This window comes from Balearica regulorum, chromosome 3 (assembly GCF_011004875.1).
Source record: "Balearica regulorum gibbericeps isolate bBalReg1 chromosome 3, bBalReg1.pri, whole genome shotgun sequence".
NCBI lineage: Eukaryota > Metazoa > Chordata > Aves > Gruiformes > Gruidae > Balearica > Balearica regulorum.
This window is the reverse complement of record NC_046186.1, coordinates 104,921,427-104,935,077: the sequence shown is the minus strand read 5'-3', so window position 1 is coordinate 104,935,077 and position 13,651 is coordinate 104,921,427.

Below are 13,651 nucleotides of genomic sequence, written 5' to 3'. Positions count from 1 at the left end.
GAATCATTGTTCCAGCTCTATTAAAAAAGGTATAAATTCATTTCAATTCTTAGCGGATTTCAAGCTGCCAATTTCTGAGCTTTCACAGCCTTTGATGTGATTCCAGCTTTCTGTGATGTAAGTGGATTATTTTTTCCTTAATTCTGAAGAGGCCATTTCCCTCCCAGCCCCCTCCAGAAAAACATTGCAGCAATCAGACTTTAACCAAACACTGATTTTTGGCTCATTGTAGGTATTAACCCACCCTCTGCAATGGTCTATTTTTTGTATACTTTCAAGACTTGAGTGTAAGATGAAGATACCAGTGGTAAACTGCTATTTTAAATAACAATGATCCTAAAACACACAATGGACCACGCACTCCAGTTCCAAACTGCATACATAAAGAACAGTTAATCCATCCTTTAAATGCAGCCAAGCTTGGGGTGGAATATGGCAGCTTTTTAGCATGCAGAGCAGCAGAACACAATTTAGGCTGCAGCATGAGGAATAGTTTATCCAACTGAAAGCAAAAGGGAAATGTAGACAGGAAGAATGCAATTATGTACCTGGACTTAATCCAAGGCACCTGAGCTGATATTTCTGCTCCAGCTGAAACAGCCCTGGAACCCTTAGATGAGGGCAAACAGACAAGAGTGTCCACCTTGTGCAGTGGCAGGGACCTCCAGTGGTACTGGGGTCCTTCCTGCTGATGTGGATAAGCTGGATCACTGCAGGTTCAGAGGAAGACATCTGCCTATTGAATTATCAGTGTTACAGCCTGTACATTTCTAGCATAGTAATGCCTCTGATGAGAATAATACACCATGTGAGAATGACTGAAATCACAGGTCAGACAAGTGTGGCTGAAGATATTGATGTATGTTTGGGACCAAAAAAAAAAAATAATATTCAGCTTGCAACAGAGTTGCAAGGACAAAGTTTGTATTTTCTCAATTTTGGATGCGTTGTGCTTCCTTATGAGGCATCCAGCACCTTTTAAATTACGCTGTTGCCCAATATCCCAAAGTGTTTGGTGGAGCATCTGGGAGGAAGGAGGTGCGGAAAGCTTCCTATGGGCACTAAGGAAGAATGATGATTCTGTGCTGAGGCTATGAGGGGTCGGACCTCCCTTTTCTGTGACTGACACACACTGCAACGTCTTGTACTGTGAGCAGGAACTTGGCTATTGTCCAATCTAAAGAGTGGTTTAATTTTGCAGATTTAGCTCTTGGAGTAGACTGTCTCCTTTGCCTTGCATAGCATTAAGCGTGTACTATCATGGTCAGAGACATGGAGAATTTGGGCAAACCCTCCTCTGGTGTGAGCTCGCTCTCAGGTGTGCTGAGGATCACCCAGTGCTACTCTGGCAGTTTTTATTTTTAAATGAGAGTTCTGTGCTACAAGCAACATCCTTTAGGCTTTCTGTATTAATTGCAAATGTTGCTCTCATGAGAAAAATAGTGGTTTTTAAATTTAGATGTTTAGCTCTTATAAATGCCATATCAGAAGGTTTTAATGAGCAATCATTACCAGTTTCATTACTCGAGACTCACTAGTGATTCTTCTTTGCTTTACTCTTCTTTAGGAGAATTCAGTACACAGACTGTGGAACTGATACTGCTGTGATAAATATATGCTTAATTCTGGGGGTGGGTAGGAATTTGTTGCTTGTTGTAAGGAAAATGTTTTCTTTACATAAACATTTAATGAAAGAACTTGAATGTTGAACAGATAAGACTGATTTGCATTAGTCCAGACCTAACTTTTACAAACAATTGAAATCTGAAATTTTGTGCTACAGACGTGTCAAGCAGATACCTTCAGGATGTTTTTTCTTGGGAGAAAGCTTGTTTAATCTAACATCTAGCATGCACTAGATGGCACTAGTTTATAGCACGTGTACCTGTCGTTTGTCCTGCAACCGAGTTTATTACTCTGTGGGGAAAGTTAGTGCTCGGATAGTTGTCACATTTGAAATATTGGTAAACGAAATCAACATCTTGCACAAGATCTGATTATTGTCATTTAACATACAAATTGGCTCAAAGCAAAATACTGAAACAACTCTTGGTTAGGGATTTTGGCCTGGAATCTGGAAACAAAGTCCACAGCTGAAGCTTTAAATCACACCAACTAAACCAAAATCAACTAATGTTTTTGGGAGGTTTATATGAACTGTGAACCTTCGCGACCCTCCTTAGCTCCTGGTCTGAGCAGTCCTGGTAAACTGTGCAGGAGCACACCACCAGAGACAAGATACCCCTATAGACATGCACGTATAGCTGGTATACCCTCAGACACTGGCTCACTGTCATCACTGGGCCTTGGATTTGGCCTAAAATATACAGCATAAACATACCCTGCCTGACTTTGTAACTTCAGCGCTCTCAGTTGTGAAATCAGGATTTCTTTCTATTTTCCTTCGTATGGGATTAGGCTGTAAACTGTAGCTATGCTCAAGTTTCCCTCTTTTTGGCTGGGGCCTCATGCCTGCTATTACTATGAATAATGCTACGTCTTCATAATGTATTATGATCCCAAAATAGCAATGAGCTATATAGGAAACTGTGTCCCAGGATAATACTGGTGTGTTTTTTACAGCCGAAGTAGATATTCATTTTAATATCATCAAGATTCCCCTTGCAGAATAGCAGGCAGTTGTCTAAATTTAGGTATTATACCCTATATACCTGAACACAGCATGACGTTGAGTTGCTCTATTGCACGCATTTACTGCTAATGTCACTTCTGGGGCCGAGAGAGGATGAGAGTTAGACCCAGCTAGTTGTTTTTTCCCCCTGTGACACAGAAAAGCTTTTGGTGGCTCTGGATTACCAGGTCACATTCATTTGCAGTCCTTCTAGGGTTTGAAACTGGCGATCCATTGGTGATGGACAAAAGCAGAAACCTAGTGAACCACCAAAGCACTCCGAAAGACTGCAAGCGTTTCTGAAGAGGCCAAGATCTGTCTTTCCTCTCACAAAAACATTTCAACTTGTTTTTGTTCACTAGGTGGCACAAATGCATAAGAGATTGATTTGGAAAAGTTTTCTCTGCAATTTTACGGTTGATGTTGTAAATGTGTCCAGGGTAACTCTGAATGCATTTCAAGAATGATTTGGGCTCTAAAGTTCATTTTTGAATAAAGACCCATACTGATATGTTCGCTGGGGACAAGCCAGTGCACCAAGCCTTAATCATCTGAGCAATGCTTCTTCCAGTGCTTTGATACGACCAGCTGCATTCATGTCATTCGTGTTCATCACCACCCTTCTTCCCTTCTTGGTCTTCTCCCAGTACTGAAAAAGATCACATTAATTCCAGTCACGGAGGGGAAAAAAGTGAAGAAAGCTCCTAATTGGGTAGCAGGAACAGTGTAAACTGGACAGTGTTAAAAGAAATACCAGTAAATACAACAGATGGTAGCCATGTCATTCCTCACCCAAGGTTTGGCTGGAGGGAGGGAGTGGAGGCAAAGCCAGTGGCACAACGATGGGGGCTGACATGCCTCCCGCCTGCCCGCCAGCCATGCTGCTTCTCTCGGAGCTGGAAGGATTAGGCTGGAGATGGGAACTTTAAAAATTAATTCATTGTTTGAAGCTGCTTTTCTGGCTTGGCAATACAGGTTGGCTTTGTACATGTGCTTTTAGAAAGTGCTAGCATAAATCCCGAAAGGTCTGTGTCCTTTACTCCTTTCTCTAAGGGATCTAATTTACTGCTAAGGACTTGCACGGTTTCACCAAAATGGTATTTTCCAAATATGACTTTTTTGTTTGACGTATATTTATATACATATGTATGTTTTATTTTCTGTCTTGATAAATTATTTCTGTTAAGGGATAACGAGCTGTTGGGTTTCTCCCCCTACCTCGGCTGCTTAGATCTGAGGATAATAGAAGTGATGTGATTTCAAAGTTGAGGGTGAGTGCAAGACCTGCCGACTCATGAGGTTTGTGCTATGAATAAGGAGGGAGCAGGCGGTGGCAGAAAGCCACCACAACCATTAAAATGCAAGTGCAATACTGAAGATAGGGAGGGCTCAGGCTTTGAAAGCAAGTAACTTAAACATTTTCTTTCCAAACATCTGTAAATTGTTAGTCCGATTTATTTTGAATTAAAAATTCTCTTTTAGCAGACTGACAGCTTATTTTAATTTTCAGCCGTTAGACTTTTCAGCCATTTGAATTAAATGCTGCATCATTGCCTTTGGTGTTGCAGAAAGGTGCTGCTGCTCATCAGATATACTTTGGTCCTTTACCAGAGAGTACTGTTTTTTTCCTTCTTCTGTGGGCAATACCCTTTTAGCAGTGTTTAATCCTGTCTGGTCAAGTCCTTGAGACTCTGATATGGTTTTCAGTCCTACTGAAAATGGCATTAGCTTGCTTCCTAGGCCAGTCAGATGAAGCAGTGTCTTGGTTTAAAGTGATGATGCTAAACACTATAGCTGTCTCTCTGCATGGAAGCAGCCAACAAAAAAAATTTGAGGACTTAAAGCACCCCTTTCCCCATTGTTCCCCCTCCGCTGCTGGCATTTTGCTTTTGTTACAGTGATTATTGTTTGTTCAGTGAAATTACTTTCTCTTTCTGGAAATCAACTCGTATAAGCATTTTCACCTCTTAATTTCAAAAAGATTTATGGAAGAAAGGAAATGTGTTGGATTATGTCTCCCCCATTCACTTCAGTAGCCAATACTGTCTGGAGTTCAACTAATGCCTGTGATACTGAGTTTGGTGCTCTGACAACTGAAATAGCTGGACTTGATTTTTTTGTTTTTTTTTTTGGATCTGCAGCTGAGCAAGGACTTCAGGTAGTTCAGATCTGTGCCTTGCTGTGACCTATCTAGCAAATGCAACTAACTCTTAAACTTGGTAAAAGTTTTAATCTGAATTTAATTTTATTCATTTCTACCTGAGATCATATGAGGTAAAAGAAGAGTTAAATGTTTCTATAGATGATCATGTTCAGCATCAGATGATCCACCTATGCATAATATTATTTTATCCCAACCTATGAAATTCTTCCTTGGCATCTGAAAACCTTCACATTTTGCTTGAAAGCAGTAGCAAGCTCAGCAGATCTTTGGATGAATGAGTTATTTTGGCAGGTCCCAGAATTTACTCATCTCTAATACAAGCCTGACCACCCTAGAACTGAACCCAATATAGGTTGTGGCAATGACACCGCTGGATGTTTCACGTTTTATGATTACTCTTTTTAATATCACAGAGGTCTTTATGGCCAAGACAAGTTTTCTGTTGACCGTGGCCAGCAGATAGTAAACATATGTTCTCATAGATGACTTGATCTCTGAGTGTTGTTAGGTTTGGACAGTATAGTAACAAGCATCCATTAATGTTTCTAGATTCAGGCCTCCATCCTGCAGACTTCCCTAGATACTTGAACTTGTAAGCAATACGGGCACCATGGTTACATGGATTTCATCAGGATTAGTGCGATAAGCATCTTACTGGGTCTGGGGAAGTATTTGGTTAATGTGTAAGAGAGCAAAAAAATCTCCCTCCATCTCTGCCCATGTCCTTTAAATGTTTGACAAAATATACACTGACAGATTCCTGAGCAGTCCTCCAAGGCAATGGGTATCTCAACGCCTTCCCAGACCTTCCCCTGTTCTCCTGTGTTGTGACAGGTCCTAAGCTGTAGAGCTAACGAACTACTTCCTCCTACTACAGATATGACAAGTACAGGATAAACCCAATTGAAATCCATGCAAAAAAATTCAGTGACAAAAATACGCAAACATAGTTTGAAAAAGCATCTCCTTGTTTAAGTTCTTAATACTTTGCCATTTGTATAGTGTTTTGGGGGTCCTCAATATTGAGGAATTCTGACAAATTACTTTTCATGGGAAGTGTTTAGTGACTATGCATAAAACAAATGTATTGGAAGCACTTGTCCAGCCTGAAAAGTTTAGGTCTGGGTAACTTTAGTCACCTCTTTTATAGAAGTTGGACTGAATATTTTGCGAGATCAGGTTTTGCTGTGTTATTTAAATTATATCCCACCATGTGTCCCCTCTTCAGCCAGGATATTTCAGTAGCTTTTCTTTCTTGTATCTTTTCAGCTTGCTCTTTTTCTTTCTAACAAACCTTTCTGGAAACTCAGAGTTTGATTTATGCACAATTATGAGTGAAGTGTGATACAGGTATGAATCAGGTAATACAGCTCTACAAGCTACTAAGTGTTCTATGATGTTATACTGAGAAACTACCTTCGCAGTAAGCGCTGGGTAAAAAGTACCTTGTCAAATCAGGGGGGATCTGAAGTTTTGCAGGGAGTGTGAGTGACTTTCCCACATCTTAAGTGGCTGGCTCTTCCTTCCTATCAGCCTCCCGTTAGCCATGCCAGCAGTAATGACCTTGCTGGCCTCTGATGCACTGACGATCGTATAACTTAAGAGCTTAGGGAAAGCCACAGTAGTTGCTGCAATTTATTCTTCCAGCTTAACTAATGGCTTGTGAAGTTGGAAATCCATGCCCTGAGTGTGATGGATTTTGTTTGGAAATTGATCCCAGTGGATAATTTGTTTAAAAGAGTTCCTAGAGATCAGACATGTCCAGGGAAACCTATTTAAAGCAAGCTCATCTCAACGTATAGGGCCAGCAGAGATGTGAGAAAGAATCCTAGAAAGACTCATGTATATTTAGTGTGTGCACAGTCATGCTGAATGATTTTCAAAGCTGACTTCTTCCTCTCTTTTTTTATATATAAAAAAAATAATCATACGTTGTTCTTTGAGCTGTCTTTGCCTGCTGACTTTCCCGTGGCACTTGACCAAGAAAGAGGACATAGGGCTACCCTATAATGGGAATCCAAGAGGAAAAGGTCAGTCATTCTCAGCTCACAAAAGAAGACTTATCAATCAGTTGTCAGACCATGGGGCCAGAGCGTCCTACGTTAAAGTAGTCTGAAATAGATCATCATAAACACCTCATAGCTCTTCTGTAGCAAGTGTGCAAGGACGTGGAAGGGAACTGAGCTAGCTGTTTCTTCAGGTCTGAGAGAAAGTGTCATCCTTCAAAAACTGTCTTGCAGTTCCAGCAAAAACAGTAGACAAAGACAACTATCTGCAGCATTCGGAATTTTGGATCAGTAAAGGGAAGAGATGCATGGGGACGGTGGAAAGTAAGGAACGCAGCTAAAGGGTTTTAGAAGACCTATTCCTAGTGCCCTCTGTGCTGCTAATTGTTTAAATAACTGCTCTTCTGGTAGAAGATTTTTTTCCCATGTTATGTGTTCACAATCTCACCACCAATCACACAAACGAAAAAGTGTCTGGGAATGTACGTACGGAGCAGTGGTTGCAACCAGCAGTTCTCAATAGGTATTGGTGCACCAAAACTAGTGCATAGTATGTAGGACTTTAATACAAGCTGGGTAACTCAAATCGAAGATGCAAACAATAATGTGAATAATTAACTCTGGGGAGGTTCACATCTGTATCTGAAATGTTCCAGCTGCCCTCTCCATGTGTACAAAAGGCTGAACCATAATGCTGGATCCAAGCAGACATAATCTGGGAAAATTCAAGGCAGCATGTAATCTTCCTTACTGGCAGCCATCTCCTTAAAAAGAACAAAGAAAACTGCAGATGTGAACTCTAGGAGCACTATGGACATTCGTGAGTTTAATATGGACTGCTACGTGTATGGTTCTTTTTAAAGAAAATAATTAGAGAGCTGAGAAAAATGTTACAATTAAGTCAGAGGGAGACTTGAAATCCATTTAGGTAGGTTCCCTAATATAGATTGCTCTATTAAGGGCAGTTGACCCTAAATTTATTTATATATATTTATTTACATTTAGAGTGGCCGCCTGTTGGCTGGAGTCAGGCCTTGCATGACTTCATCCAGGATGCCATTTCCTGGGTTTATTAGGGATCGTTTTAGTCTTGTAACACCTAATATTAATTTGGGTTTAGGCAGCAAATATAAAGCTGAGGCTAACTTAGAGTCTGGTCTCATTTTGTTGAAGTATCAGTTAATGGCTTAAGGAGAAGCGTTTGGGTCAATCCAGAGATGGACTCAAGATGCTGCCAGTCTTGAATCTGGACACACATTTAAAAGCTCCAGTGTGGGGTGGGTGGAGGGCTACTTGGACCATTATAAATATTTCAAGATGATGAATAAACAAAGGATAGATATTTTGATTTCATTCCATTTCTGTTATCAGCTGCCAATTCTTTACTGTCCCCACCCTAACTCTTAAGGCTAAAGCCAGACTGCAGAACTGTTGTAAACCTCCTCCTGACACTCTCAGCTATGACAATTATTAGACTGAATCAGTTTGCGTTGCTGAGCCATGTCTGCCTCTTTGGCTACAGCTGGAAGTGTTCATGAGTCGCTGCTCATCCAGGTAACATCTTTAATGTACTCTTGAAGTGAACAATAGATCTGATTGCCTCTTGTAGCCAATAAGCATTGCCCTATATGGGAATATTGGTGATGGAGAGGGAAATCCACTTGAGGACCGTGTTGTGCTGAGGTGCGCTTCTTGTTCAGCTCCAGTGCTGCTTTGGGATGACCAACCATGGCTGTCTTCTCACAGGAGACTCTGCATAATATTTCTTTCTGGTATAGTCACTGCCTAAGCCACTAGTGAAATTGTGGGCAGTGTTTCTTGCTAATAAACCATTCAGATGCCCCCCTGGAGAGGAGCCACACCCAAAAAGTTGAAACAAAAAAAAAAGGAAAAAAAAAGAAATGAAAGAAAAATAGAAAAGAAGGAGTGGGGAATATGAGAAGTTTTCATGAGTGTTTTGGGTTTCTGGACTGTATCTTCAAGTATGTCTCAGTTGATTTGCAGGCAGAGAGAAGCCTGTGCACTGAAGCAGCCAGATGTGAGCCAGCTGTAAACTGAGAGTGCTGTGGCTGTGTTAGGGCAGTGTTGAACCTGGGGTAGTCTAAACGTGGCTCTCATCAGGGCTTGTCTTCACTGCTGGGCTAACATTGATGGTATGATTTCACGTTTGGAGCTGGCAAGCTTGGAGAGCGCAAGCAGAGTCACCTTACTTCAGCCCACAAAACATGATGCAGATATGCCCTTGTGTTGGTGAGAAACACTGGAAATCTTTCTCCCGCTGGCAGTGCTGAATTTATTGCCCAGAGTCATCCACTAATGCATATAGACATGCCATGCTCTCTTACGTCCATGGGTTCCAGGACATGTATGGAGACTATCCATGAGTGAAAGGTAGTGTTACATCCAATCTTGTTCTGCAGTAAGAAAACTTACCACATACGTAGTGTCAAATATTATTTGTGTAACTGAATTGCTATCAGTATAATTAATGAATAATTATTAGTCCAGATCTAAATATCAGAGAAAAGGAAAATAGAGTACAACTCTAGAAAATACTTCAATAACGATGCAGTTAAAACGGCTGTATACATATATAGTCCCTCATACCTATCCTTTCTCTGCTGTTATGCACACTCTTCCACTGCCCTTTGGGTCCTGACCTCACTGGCTTCAGACCGGAAGAGGACACTAATGTCGCATCAGTGTCCTAAGCCCTACATATGGAGGGCTATGGTGTTGGTGTTGAAAGCTTTTTCCTCTTACTCTGAAGTACATTTGGGACTATTTTTAGACTTTTATTTTCTAACGTACTTTAACACTTTTCTTTGTTAGTCTGCACCTCCACATTACACCCAGATTTGCTGTTTGGAGTGTCTGACACCTATTAGATATTTTTTTGTTGTTCACTTTATTCCCCCTAATACCAGTTCTATACGTTTCCCGAGTATGCAGTTCTTTGGTGAGATGTTGACATCCTCAGGGCCTCCGGTGCTGTTTTATGCCCTCTCTCCCATCATCCCACCCCTGTACTCTTCTACACCATGACCTGTTCTCACTTTCAAGCCTTCTGCTGCCATACCTTGCCTTTGTTCACCTAAACTATATTGTTATTCTAGACAATATTTCATTCTACTTCATTCATTACTACCTAAGAGCTACTTGTTACAACTGCCTCTATAAAAATTATGATTGTACAACATAATTAAAGAGAAGCAAAATAAAACAGATAAAGCAATTACCACCTGGTCATTAAAAAAAAAAAAAAAAATTATGAGGGAGTAAAGCTGAAAGCAGGCTGAGACAAGTCCAGACAAGGCTTGTAGAATTAGTGTGAGGACTGTAGCAGCAATACTGTGTTTACTGAATTTCGATGGAGAGGAGTATGAGTGACACTTAGTAGTGTTAACTGCACCTCGCAAGGTCTTAGCCCATCTTTGATGAAGCAGGAGCTTCAGCTGTTTGATAGCTGACCCTTCCGCTTTTTTCTGAAGGGTCCTTGCATTTCCAGGAGAGTCTTGCAGCTCTCCATAACCTTGCGGGTTATGAGGCATGAGATGCTGCTGCTCACTTTCGTGGCTTAGAGCAATGTGGGAATTCAGGTTTTCTTGCTCTGAAACATTCACTTCTTGTGAATCGTAATGAATCAATTGATATTTGCTGTTAGCAGCAAAAGGCTTTTGACAGACTCCTCATTGTATAAGTTAAGGGACATTTTTCAGACACAGGCACGCATGTAATTGGCATAAAGCTCTGGAGAATTGTATCCAGGTTGTGTACAGATCTATAAATGTGCGGGAATCAGGTTTTCTATCTCAAGGTACGTGTTACTTCATTATGCAGGAAAACAGCAGGATTTGTGGCTTTTTTAAATTTCCAGATGTTATGAGAGGACACTTAATTAGTTTGTGCAATCCCTAGGAAATATCCAACTTGCACAGGTAAAGGGTAATTCGTGACAGCCTCTGCTTGCTCCAGTTGGGAGGGCAGTAATTTTCTCCTTTCCCTCTTTTCTTTCTCAGGTGTGTGGCTATTTTTCATACGCAGGACAGTTCCATTTCTCTGCTCAGGCACTCAACCATTTTGCCTAATTATATCTGATGCTTTAGTCATAGTATTATGCTCTTCTTCAGAGGAAATGGAAAGCAGATTGTCTCCTTGGCAGCGAAGAATAACAAATGTGCTGTATCGAATAACTGCTAGATGAAAAAGGGCCACAACTTGCCTCCATGCCAACCAGTGCTAAAGACACTCTGACAGGCAGGAGGCTGCTCTTAAAGATACTCCCTGCTCCCTCGATGTATAAAAATACTCTGAAGTAAAGTTAAGGTTACTTTCCAAGATGGGATTGTGGCTATCTGAGTAGGCAGAGAGTGTTGGAAAAAATTTCCAGTGGATTTTAAAAATTTCGGTGAATTGTCATTAAAAATAATGATTAAAAAAACCCAAAACCACAAACCTGTGCTGCAGTAAGGTTGAAAGACAGTATTTCCTTAACTGGATGCACATTTGTATTTTGGCTTTTTTTTTTGGAGACAAATTTTATTTATATATTGGACTTGTTGTAATTAAAAAGTAATGAATCTCTCCCTATGAAAGCAAAAATATATATGGAAATTAAAATATATTAAAAAAGAAAAATCAAATTAAATATTTTGCCTTTCAAGGCAGGATATCTTAGCGGACCTGAATTTATTACTTTTTTTGTTGGAAGTTTTGCCTCACAGAAACATTGTGGGTTCTGTCTTTTTTTTTTTTTTTTTCTTCCATACTTGGTACAATTCCCCTTACCCTTCTGAAGTAAGACTCTAGAATTTGGCTGCTTTTGTGATTATAATGGTGCCTATGCCATCTATATGTGTTACTTAGACATTGAATAAGGTATTTCATATTCCTTTTATCCATATTACTGAGAAGCTTTTTATTAAGACTGTGAATCAAAGTAGGTGCATGTTCATGACTCTTTATAGAGGAGACACAAGTCCAACATTTGATTTGTTTCCTTTAACATTTGTAGATACTGACTATTAGGGTTACAAAGATGGAAGAGTAAGCAGAAAAACCTGTAACAAAAAGTACTTACGTCGACTTTTGTAATTCCATCCTCTTCCGTTCCGTCCTGTACTGTCAGGGTCTCTGTCCAGCACTGTGTCTTATCACCTCTGGGGACTTCCAGTGCTTTTTCTTGGGGAGGATCAAACCACAGGAATCCAGAAGTCCTTCACTGGTGCCCAGTGCAGACAATTCTGCTCTAAAGATCCTTTGGTGGACTGGATTTGACAAAATCCTTTGTCCAACTCTCGTCGTGATGTGCATTAGTCAACTTATCTTTTCTGACATCACTACTGTTCTTCTTGCAGCGTTACCTGATTTCAGTGAGAAACGTGAAATGTGAAAGTCATGATTGCATGTTTTGCTGGTTATGCTGGTGAAACTGATAGTTTTCATGTGACTTGACATACAGTTCTGCTTGCAACAGGCTCTGTTTGATACCTTCATAGCACATGTTGGGAACTGTGTTTCATATTTCAAGGAATTTGCAATGATAGTCTGGAGTGGGCAACCCCAAACAGAAGAGCCTGTGGAATTAGCCTTATCACCCCAGGAGAGGTGGTGGTGGAGGTCTCTAGTCCATTCCATTCCAAATGATTTCTCATTAACTTGATGAAAGGGAACAGAAAATAATTATTTTTCTTACTTTGCTAGTAAGCTCTCCAAATATTTTGTTAAAACAAGTTTGTAAGTCTGAATGTCATCACTGCAACCATGCTGAGTTTCAAGAATATGTAGGTCTTGGTTGTTTCATCTGTGATGGAGGCTTTTTTTGGGTTTTGCTGCTTTGTGTTAAGCATCTTCATTAATTTCACCTGCTATGCCAGCTCACTACTCAAGACAGGATTGTTCATACCTATCTGATTTTCCCATCTGATTTTCTAACACAAATGCTTGCTTTCTTGTATTTACTGAGCTGTTTCATTACTGCATCTGTGTAGACAGACTTTCTTCTGCTTTTTTGCTGGAGGTCAGACATCTTGGATCTTACCTTTCACTTAGATGAATCCTAGCCTTCCATCATTACATTCTAGCACTGTGCAAATGAGAGGCTCATAAACATTGTCTGTTCTTCCCTTACCAGCTAGAAAGCCTCATCAAATATATCTTGTTCATGTTCATTATCAGTCTCTAGCTAGATCATGAATGTCAGCTTTGAATCATCATTACTATTCAGTCTTATTAGAAATATGAGGGAGAAATGCATTTTTTGTTTGTATGCACGAAAAAAATGCTGTTTTTTTGGCTGGAAATGGAAAACAGGAAACGTATTACCCTGCAGATTCTCAAAGCCTTACATCAGCATCCTTTTGGTTGTGGCATGCTGCTGCAGTGGTTGGGTTATCTCTGAGCCAGGCTCCTCTGACCTGGGATATCTCATCAAGACAAATGCCGATGAGAGCACACTGTGACTGCCTATCTCACCTCTGAGAGGTGGACACCAAGGTGCGTCATGGCAAGGTGAAGTCTGGCTTAAACTCTGTCCTGGAGCAGGATGGACAGCTATGACTGTATGGCCCTTAAGGGACTGCTACAGTAGCTCAGAATCAGGATAATTTTTTGTTCCTAATACTTTTATTGAAAAGTGTCTTCTGTGGCTTCCTCTTCCATTTTCTGCCTTGCTCTGCTTCTGATGTTTCCGCTTTGGAGACCTAGCAGGTTGCCCTTGCAGAATAAGGGGTTTATATTCCCATTTCTTCATATCTGCTGGGTTTTCTAGGTGAGTTGCCAACTTATGTGAAAAGACCTGAGACTGTGGCAATGCTGTTAGCTCCTGTTCCCCTCCAGCTGCTCTGCTCC